Below are 10,242 nucleotides of genomic sequence, written 5' to 3'. Positions count from 1 at the left end.
CTGAACAGCAGACTGGGGCAGCTCACCAAGGCATTCACTGCTGGGACCCACGCATGTTGTATTTTCACTTCTACCCTATGGAAAGTGTCCAATGCAGTGCCTGGCCCCTAGGGAATGGCCCTCAATTTTACTGTTGCTCCATGGTGAACCCTGTGATGAATACACATCCACTGAGAGCCACAGGGTGAAGCCATTTGGATTTTGTTTTTGTTTTTGTTTGTTTGTTTTTTGTTTGTTTTTGAGATGGAGTCTCACTCTGTAGCCCAGGCTGGAGTGCAGTGGCACAATATGGGCTCACTGCAACCTCTGCCTCCCTGGTGCCAGTTCAAGCAATTCTCCTGCCTCAGCCTCCCGAGTAGCTGGGATTACAGGCATGTGCCACCATGCCCAGCTAATTTTTGTATTTTTAGTAGAGACAGGGTTTCACCATATTGGCCAGGCTGGTCTCAAACTCCTGACCTTGCGATCCGCCTACTTTGGCATCCCAAAGTGCTGGGATTACAGGCTTGAGCCACTGTGCCTAGTGGGCTACCTGGACTTTGAATAGGACATGACATTAGTGTTCTTTCAGAGCCTCTGCTGGACCTGATCTCCTGATTACCTATCAAGGAGGAAACTGAGGCATAGCCTAAAGCCGCATGAAGCAGTTGATGGTAGGCTCTGTTCTCGGCATTCAACGTGTTGTCCTGACTCCTAAATTTAGATTCCCTTCATGATATCTAACTGCCTCTTCCCCTTCATAGTACCTTCTTCCTAAATGAATTCAGCAATTCAAATTTGAGATGAGCATCATGGACCTCGGCCATCTTATTGGGACCCCCAGGAAGGCAACACGTTCAAGGCTTCTCCAGAGATCCTGGAGCTTGGAACACCCACGCCTTTAAGCAGGTGGGCATGTAGGTGGCATCACTCATTAGTGACTACACTTTGGGAAAATTATCTAGCTCCAGCCTCCTTGCTTTCAATGCTGCATCTGTTCTCTGTCAGCAGAGGTGATGAGAGTTGCTGAAAATTCATCAAGTTATCATGCCATTTGCCTAACATGACTTATGATTGACAATTTATACCTGTCAGAACCCAGAGAAGATACGGCAGTTCCCTAAGGCAAGGCAGCAGGGTAGCCGCCCCTTCACCCCAAGGCTGCCCACAGAAAGAAAGAGCAGCAGGGAGGCTGGGACAGTTGGGGTCTCAGCATTAAGTGTGGCTCCTTGGCTTCTGCTGAGAAAGGAAAAAACTAATACACCTTTAGTTTAAGGCTTTGCAAAAATGTTCCACAAAATGTGATCCACCAAATCATTTTTTTTTTAGTAGATGTTAATAATAGTGTCTTTGGAAAGAGTTTTCTGTGGTGAAGTAAGGGGCAACATTACTGGGTTAAACACGGATTAACTGGGATTATTTGGCATTATTTATACACGACTGTGGGTAAGCATTTTTCAAACATTTTAAATACTCCATTTAGCCTCTTTTGGAGAACACTTTTGTTTGTTTTTACTGATTTCTTTCTTTTCTTTCTCTCTTTTATTTATTTATTTATTTATTTATTGAGATGGAGTCTCGCTCTGTTGTTGAGGCTGAGCTCAGTGGTGCATCTCAACTGACTGCAACTTCTGTCTCCCAGGTTCAAGTGATTCTTATGCCTCAGCCTCCCGAGTAACTGGGATTACAGGTGGGTGCCACCACGCCCAGCTAATGTTTGTATTTTTAGTAGAGACAAAAGGGTTTCACCATGTTGGCCAGGCTAGTCTCAAACTCCTGACCTCAAGTGATCTGCCCTCCTCAGCCTCCCAAAGAGCTGGGATTACAGGCATGAGCCACCATGCCTGGCCCACTGATTTGTTTTTTTTCACATATTCTTTGGTCTCCAAAACAGTTTGTGACTTAGTTACGTTTATAAGTCCCATTCTGAAGATGAGAGAAACTGAGACTTAGGAAAGTAAATCTTTCCGAGAGTCTGTCCCAAGTTTTCCAGGGTGTGCGGTTTGCAGGAAGCAGCAACTGGATCCTAGTGTGGTTTGCTGTCTGGGATCGGTGCTGGATTTGCTCTGAGGCCCCTCCGAGTCTTGCCACCTTCACACTGGGTTAATCAGCATTCAACTCTTAAAGGGGCTAATGAATTTTAAATGTAAAAGTAGAATCAAACATAGAGCTCTGTATAAATGCTAACTACAACTTTGGAAAAATTCATTAGGCCTAACATCCTCATATGAAAATTCAAATCTTTGGCCTGCTTGATTTTTTCCTGGTTTCCTTCAGCGAAATAGCTCTTTGATTTGGGTAAAAAGAGAGCTAGCCTAGGGTCAGGACACCAGAGCTAAGGCGGCAACCATGGGATTTTGGGCACGTTGTGTCCCTTCTCTGAGTTTCAGATGTGGTTTTAAAAAATCTTATTATTATTTTTTTTTGTAAAGGGTGGATAATAGTGTTTTCTCTGTCTCTTTCACAGAGCCTTTTGGAAATTGAATGTGATGATAAACATGTAAATCACTCCATGAGAACACATTCAATGGTCTGTTATTATTCTCTTTATTAGGATATGATGACGCCAGTCACTTACAAGTCATTTATGTCTGTGCCCTCTATTCAGAGAAAGGGATGCACCAATAGCAGGGAGAGACACTGTGGTGAATAGGACATGCATGAAGTCAGTCTTTCATGAAGATGAAGAAGGAGAAGGGTCTTTGGGGCAGAGCCCTGGCCGCCTGGCTGGCTAACTTAACTTCCCAGACAGAGCTCCTCCAGGCCTGAGAACAAGCAGCACATTATGACAGAAATGAGAATCATTTCCTTCCAAGAAAGTATTGTCCTATTAAAGCAAAAAGGACAGAAAGCCGAGAGAAGTACCGAGGACAAGTAAAAATTGGACAGAGTTTAAAAGAGAGTTTATTAGGTATTTTTTAAAACAGAAGTAGGACGTGAGTTGTAAAAGAAAAAAAAATCATCTAAATTTTATACAAACAGCATGATCATAACTATTTTTATTAAAAGCGACACATAGAAAAAAGTCCATGAGGGACTTCCCATATATTATAAAAAATCTTATATAGAGGGATTGTGGTTAATTACAATGACTAAAATTGACTAAGCGTTTATCTATTCCAAACACATTTCACATATTATCTTATGTATTCTTCAAAACAACCCAGCTGAGTAAATTTTATATTCTATTTAACAGATAAGAAAACTAACAATTTGGAGAATTTTTTTGTTGTGGTGGCCATTGTGTCTTTCTTTAATGTTTCACTTTATATACAGCTATTGTTTTATTTTTTTTAATTTGACTAATACGTATGAATCATGATTATTTCACGTTCCATAACGTTCAAATTGACCAAATCGTGGGGAACACAATCTTCCTCTTGTCGTTCCCCATCACTGACTTTCTTCTGCAACAACTTTATGAATGTACCTCTTCCCTTTGCCTTTTTCTACATTTCCTTTCAACCTTTGCTGTTTTGGGGACTGAACTGTTTAATCTATTCACCTAGCCACATGGTCACCTTTCTATATTATGTGACTTTTAAGCTGCTGAAGCCATTTCTAGAGGAACCTCACAAAGTGTTTGCAGAGCCTGTTTCTATGAAAGGACTCAGTGAAGGAGAAAATTAGAGGGGATTTCACCTTATCCCAGTGTCTATCCTGCATCCGAACATGGAGTTTTGCTGGGAAGGGCCGCTGCATGCCTTTGTAAAGTCTCTCTCCCAGATTTTCCAATGGCTTAGCTCAGAGAATATGCACACTCTGAACCTTGGTCCTCTCCACACCCCCACCACGCCCCTCCCCGTTCCAGTTACTGTAGGCCAGTCTCACCTGAATCTCTGATTGCAGAGTAAGATAAATCAATCAATATAGCTTTAAAACCAAAAAAGTAATCGTCAATTTTTTTAAATTAGGTAATAAACACAGTTATTACTGTTTTACACATATTATTAAATTTATATATATATTTATGAGACAGAGTTATTAAATTTATATTTTCAATGATACTAAGAGGTAGGTACTATTATCACCTTCATTATACAAATGAGAAAACTTACCACAGAGAATTTAATTTACTCACCTAAGGCAACACAGCAAGAAGGAAGGGGGCTTTTATATACATTCAAGTGTATTTAACTAGACTCCTATATAAACAGTTTCTTAATCAATATAGCAATGAGATGAAATTATTTGGGAAGGAAAAAGCAAACCATCTCAAGCCCCATTCCCTCAATAACCAAATATTAAAGCCAGGCTTGAAGAGCCTGAGTGACAGCATTGCATCCTATGCACTAGACGCCTGTATACTATCCATGAGAACTTTAATGGAAAAACGTTAATGATACTAGCATCTTCACAATTTTAATCATTCAATTATAGTTATTGCTTTCTAACTTGATTATACTGAGGTCAAAGAAAATGGTCTGTATGCTACTAATTCTTTGGCCTCTTCAATAGTGCACCAACAGGAATGTTTTTGTGCCAGTATACTGGTGAAGAATGCATGTTCTCTGCTTGGTCTAAGGCTCTATCTCTGTCCTATAAAACTCATACGTTTTATCTTACATCAAGTAAGATGTCTTACACCCTTGTCCTTCCTGAACAAGGTATCCATGTCTTTCATTAACTTGGGAAATCCACAGCCATTTGAAGACTGTCTCTCTAATCTCTCCTACCCTGCCCCTTCTGGGACTCTTGCTAGATGTAAATCAGATTGCTCATTTTATGTATTTATTTCTTTATTTAATGTGAAGTGAGTCACTTGTAGGCAGCATATTCTTGAGCCTTTTTTGTTTCATTTTAGAATCTGGGGATACATGTGCAGGTTTGTTACTTCAGTAAATTGCATGTTGCTGAGGATTTTGTGTATGAGTGATCTTGTCACTCAGGTAATGAGCATAGTGGTGGATAAGTAGCAGTCCCCAGTGTCTGTTTTTCCCATATTTGTGTTCATCTGTATTCAATGCTTACCTCCAAGATGTAAGTGAGAACATGCAGTATTTGGTTTTCTGTTCTGCATTAGTTCACATAGGATAATGTCCTCCAGCTGTATCCATGTTGCTGCAAAGGACATTTTCTTTACCCAGCATTAATGGACATCTTGTTTGAGTCCAATATATTTGCTATTGTAGATAGTGATGCAGTGAACATACAACTGCATGTGTCTTTTTGGTAGAACAATTTATTTTCCTTTGGGTATATTTCCAGTAGTGGGATTGTTAGGTCAAATGAGAGTTCTAACTTCTTGGAGAAATCTTTACACTACTTTTCACAGTGGCTAGACTAGCTTATATTCCCACCAGCAGTGTATAAGTGTTTTATTTTCTCCATAATATTGCCAGCACCTGTTTTTTATTTTTTAATTTTTTTAAGATAACAGATTGCCCATTTTAGTCTCCATTTTCCCCATGTTAACTTTCTGTGTTGCATTCTAGGTAAATGTATGCAGTTCTACCATCCAGTTTCCCAACTATTTCTCCACCTGTGTGCATTTGGGCTGTCTAGTTTGTCCATTGTGACATTAATTGCAATAGCTACATTTTTCACATCTGTGAGTTCTATTTGGTTCTTTTATAAAAATATATGGCCTTACATGATAAGTTTTTGATTGTATCTCACTTTTTAGTGTCATTCATACAACAATGGTGATATTATCTTATGGTCTAAGGAGTTTAAATATCTTGCTTGTTTGTTTGCTTTTCATTTGTGCTACTCTCGCTGTGAATGGCTTATATTTTTGTTTGTGCTTTAATTTTTAATTTTGAGCTCATTCACTCTGATTCCACCTTTGTGAATCCTGAATAAAGTAGATTGAGCATGTCCCCTTCCAGAGAAGATTTGAGGGCATGTTTATGCTGTGCCTCTGGGGCATTACAAGTTTGGAACTGTGTGTTAATATTTAAGCTTTAAGAATACTGGGCTTTGCAGTCACTTGAAAACTTGAGCCCCATTGTAGCAGAACTGTGGTGCCTTTCAGATGCTCTGTAGATCTTTGTTGAATATAGTAAGAAAAAAATGAATTAGATAGTTATATTTTTTCATGCTTTCTCTAAAAGAAAATCACCAAAATTAAGCAAGAAGATTTTTTTTTAATCAAGAAAAACTAAATGTGGTTCAGACTTTTGCAGAGGTATGTCTGCACAGACTTTTAAAGTGGTGCAGTTTTATAGTTCTTAAATCAGTACTAACTAAATCAGAGTTTATATATTCCTCTGATTAATGATGTAACACTGAAAGTTAAGTGGGAGTTCCAAGGGCATGCAGGTCAGCCCTCGCACTGCACAGGAAACAGAGGGTCATGCTGCTTCTCTGAGGCCAAGTGTTTGCCAGTTATTCCCAGGAAATGATTTGAATTGTTCATATTGTTCATCAAACTGGAAACAGCAAAACGTGAACAGGAGATAAAGCTTGAAGCTCAAATTCGCCTTACCCAGTGAGACTTTGTAACTCAGATCACCAATTAAAACCATCCTGACAACACATTTTTGCTGTTTTCTCCCCACAGGCCTCCCTGTGGATGGCCTCTTGCCTACCAAACTGTAGGGGTAGTTCCAAAGCAGCACATAATGTGATTGAACAGCCCACCAGCCTCAGGCTTAAGGATTTCAAAGGATTGAGCCCTAATTTACCTCAGAAGCAGGACGTTTCAATGACTTTAGAAATTTTATTTGATCTTCCTAATATTTGCGGATTCCAGAGGTGCAGACCATTTTTATTAGTCTTGTGTCATCTTGGGAAAACAAAAACCAATTTCAGGGCACAAGTGTCTTTTCTTTTTACCAATCTATTACCCAAGAGCACTTAGCATCAGGTAAGCCTCAGAAGGATTGGTTAATTAAATGGTGTGGGAATTTGCTGATGAGTCTATCTCTGATCTGATTCTTTCTGGCTTTTACCTGCTCCTGATTCTTTGAAAATCTCATTTCCCTAAACAAGACAGCCTCCGAGATGAGAGGGTTCAGCCATGGTGAAACATTAGCCTTTTCTTGGTGTCCATCTGGCTTTTCCTAGCAGCAGTGATTGTTTCTGTGACTGTGTAGGGAATGAGCTCCCATCCAGTCTTCATGGAGTAGCTGATAAGAGAAGGAGCCACCATCCTGAGGCCTCATGGGTTTAAAAAAGATGCCCATCTCGGGGTATAGGTGTGAGGAAGCCAGATGAGGGATACATAGGAGCCCCTTAGTGTCCTTTAGAAAGAATAGGTAAATGAATGCCACTGATAATGAGACCAAAGCCATTGCAGCCCCTAATGCTCCTAGAGCCTCAAGTGTCTTCTGCTAATACAGAAAAGCCTTTTGAAACTTGCTAGCAAGCATTGATATTGCATAAAATCTGATCCGTTGTCCCCTTTGTTCTCTTGCTAGTTTTGTAACCTGGAAGAGATAACTTGGCTTTTCCAAAGTTTAATTTCCTCACCCGGAAAATGAGGCATGTTAAGCCTGATCCCAAAGATAAACTCAAATAGTGAAGCTCTGACTTAGGTTTCATCATTTCTTAGGTGGGGAAACCAAGGCCCTGAGAATGAAATTATCTTGCCCAAATTTGACATGCTCAGTAAGTGGCATTACTGAGGCCAGGGGCTAGGGCACCTCACCGACTCTGACCTACAGGTCCAGCCCCCTCCCACCACAGCCCACTCCACTGCAGGCACAGAAGGATTCTTACATTCTGCAGTGAAGGAAGGAGTTTGGAAGCTGTGGGCTCATCAGGGACCCTAGTTCTCATATTCACACATTTGTTTTTCTCTTTCACAATTTACATTTGTTAAATTGTCCATGAAGCATTCATGCTTTGGACAAGTCCCTTGTCTCCTGAAAGAAAGCAGAACTAGATTATTCATCCTTTCATAATTAAAGAGTGTCAGCATCACGGACTGGCCTTCACACACTGATGCTCCTGGTCAGCCCCATCTGGGGCTCCAGTGCTGTTGCTGTGGACCCCAGAGATGGGGCAGCCCCTGCTCCCCTCCTTCTTCTGGAACATCAGAAGCCCGAGATCAAAACCATATTTCTCCCTGCGCAATTGGCATCTAGATAGTAACTCCTCTCTCAGTGTTGGAATTAAGAGCTGACAGCATTAAAATATGCTGGCCATTTGATACAAAACATACAGGACATCTAGTGCATCAGGAGAGAAAATCACTGGTCTATAAAGCCTGAGTCCCACACCATATACTGTTAATTAACCAGCTGTGCACAAATCTGACATTATGCATCACATCTGCAAAATGAAGGATTTCAGATGGCCAGTCTTAAAGGTTATTTCATGGTGTAAAACAAGGTGAATTAACCTTGGCACTATTGATAATTCTTTCTCTGAATAATTGTGTTGTAAGAGCTGTTCTATGCAGCTGCATCCCCTGCCTATGCCCACTTAATGCCTGTAGCAGCCCCCACCAGTTGTGACAACCCAAAATGTCTCCAGACATTGCTAAATGCCCCCTGAGGGGGGAGAATCTCTCCATGGCAAATCTCTGATCTAAAGTAATGCAGAACTATAATCTGTACATTTTCCCAGGTACACTGTTACTTTGAGAAACAAACTGAAGAAGAACAGTCCTTGAATTTCTCTTTCACTAATTTTGCCAGATTTTTATGTGGAGATCTAGAAGCATCTTCAAAAGCTTATTGCCTGGGATGTGGAAGTAATATTAAGTCATTATCTTCTTTAGATAATGTATGGATTAATTTTATATTAATTAGTTTAAAATCATATTGTTAGAAATTAAACTAAAGGGGCAGAACATAGAAGAGATAAATTTAGAAACTGTAAAACTAAGAAATACTTTTTGCTCATAAGCTTCCTCACTCCTTGGTGCTTTCCCATCTGGGGCTGCTGCTCATAGCCTGTGGATTGTCACCTCTCAAATGTCACTCACTGTTGAAGATGCATCTTACATCCCACTTGTTCCATGAAGCCTCTAGCAATTCCTGTTCATAGAAATAATTTAGTTTACTTCTCTACTCATTGGAAAATGTGCTTGCATTTCCCTCTCAGTCAGCCTTGTATGGTCCCATCCAAGGACCAGGCTGTTGCAGGCCAATGACCCCATCCATTGCTGTATCCCTTTGTAACCCAGAGGAAGTGCAATGGCTCTGCCTCTTCTTCTCTGGAAAGGGCCCAGGCCAGGACCTCATTTCCTGTTCCCCAGATTACGGCACTGCCTTTCCAGTTAATTTCCTCCTCTCCTTTGGGTGCCCTGGGCTTTGCTGGCCAGGTTCTAGCTATCCCTCCCCATTTGTCTCACCAACCCGGACTCCAGCATTTGTAGACACAGCTTACTTTTCTTGGACAGCTCTTCTTACCTCGCCTGTTGAGAGAACATCTTGTTCTTCATAATCCAGCCAAATGTTGCCTCCTCTGTGAAGCCTTCCTGGGTCATGCCACTTTCCCAAACACAGAAAAATTTATTCCTTCCTTTCCCCATGCCTCCCACAGAAGCTCTGTCAAAACATTTACCCTGTGTCCTCCCACAGTGGTGCCCTCAGTATGAATGCTGGCTCTCCTCCCACCCCTTATTCAGTGAATGTTCTGGCAAACTCCAATTCTCAGCTCTGGATGTACTCCTCAGGGAATCCCATCCTGGCACACACACTCCCCCAGTGGACAGTAAATTTCCTCTATTGTATACTGTATGAATTTTATTTAGTAATTGTTTTTCTGCAATAGACTTTAGCCTTTATGATAGTAGGGACATGTTTTTATCATTATAGCAATTTTTACAGTAATTTACTAATGCAGGTTAGAAGCTGAACAAATAGTGTTAAATGAATACATAGACCAAGATGATCTGTTGCCTCTCTTCTGTCTACTGGACCATGAGTTTTGTGGGGTGGGGACTGTGCTCACTCATCTTGTGACCTCGGCATCAAGAGCAGTACCAGGAAATTAGTAACTGTTTATTAATTCATCAATATCATTTTTATTGTTACTGGCATTTACTAAATGCTTTGTGTGTGCTGGGTAATGTGCTAAGCACTTTACAGAAATGATTTTATCTAATTTTCAACCACCTTTGTGAGGCATCTATTATACCCACTTTAAAGATGAAGCAACGGAGAGTTAGAGGATTCAAATAGCATGCCTTGTTCACACCCCAAAGATCCTGCTCTTTACTGCTGTTTCATGAAGTCTCTCAAATTAATGCTACAAATAAAGGAAATGGCCCAGAGCTCTCTGATACAAGTGATTGAAACCAGGGGTTCATTAGGTAAACCAAAAATAGAAAATAGGGAATATTTCTTTAAATTATATATATATATA

General features: G+C 40.5%; 1 long non-coding RNA gene across 1 annotated transcript in view; it reads right to left on the bottom strand.

Annotated features, from left to right (window-relative positions):
• Positions 1–724: 724 nt before the first annotated feature.
• The window catches only part of LOC116529614, a 12,524-nt gene continuing 3,006 nt past the window's right edge, over positions 725–10,242 (bottom strand). The window contains exons 2-3 of the long non-coding RNA XR_004259565.1: positions 5,243–5,244; positions 725–735 (exon numbers count right to left, since the gene is read on the bottom strand). This is a non-coding gene — a long non-coding RNA (uncharacterized LOC116529614). The remainder of the gene's footprint in view (positions 736–5,242; positions 5,245–10,242) is intronic.

Source organism: Sapajus apella, unplaced genomic scaffold (genome assembly GCF_009761245.1).
Source record: "Sapajus apella isolate SASKATOON/1434 unplaced genomic scaffold, GSC_monkey_1.0 scaffold3, whole genome shotgun sequence".
NCBI classification, from domain to species: Eukaryota; Metazoa; Chordata; class Mammalia; order Primates; family Cebidae; genus Sapajus; species Sapajus apella.
This window is presented reverse-complemented; position numbering and strand designations above follow the sequence as displayed.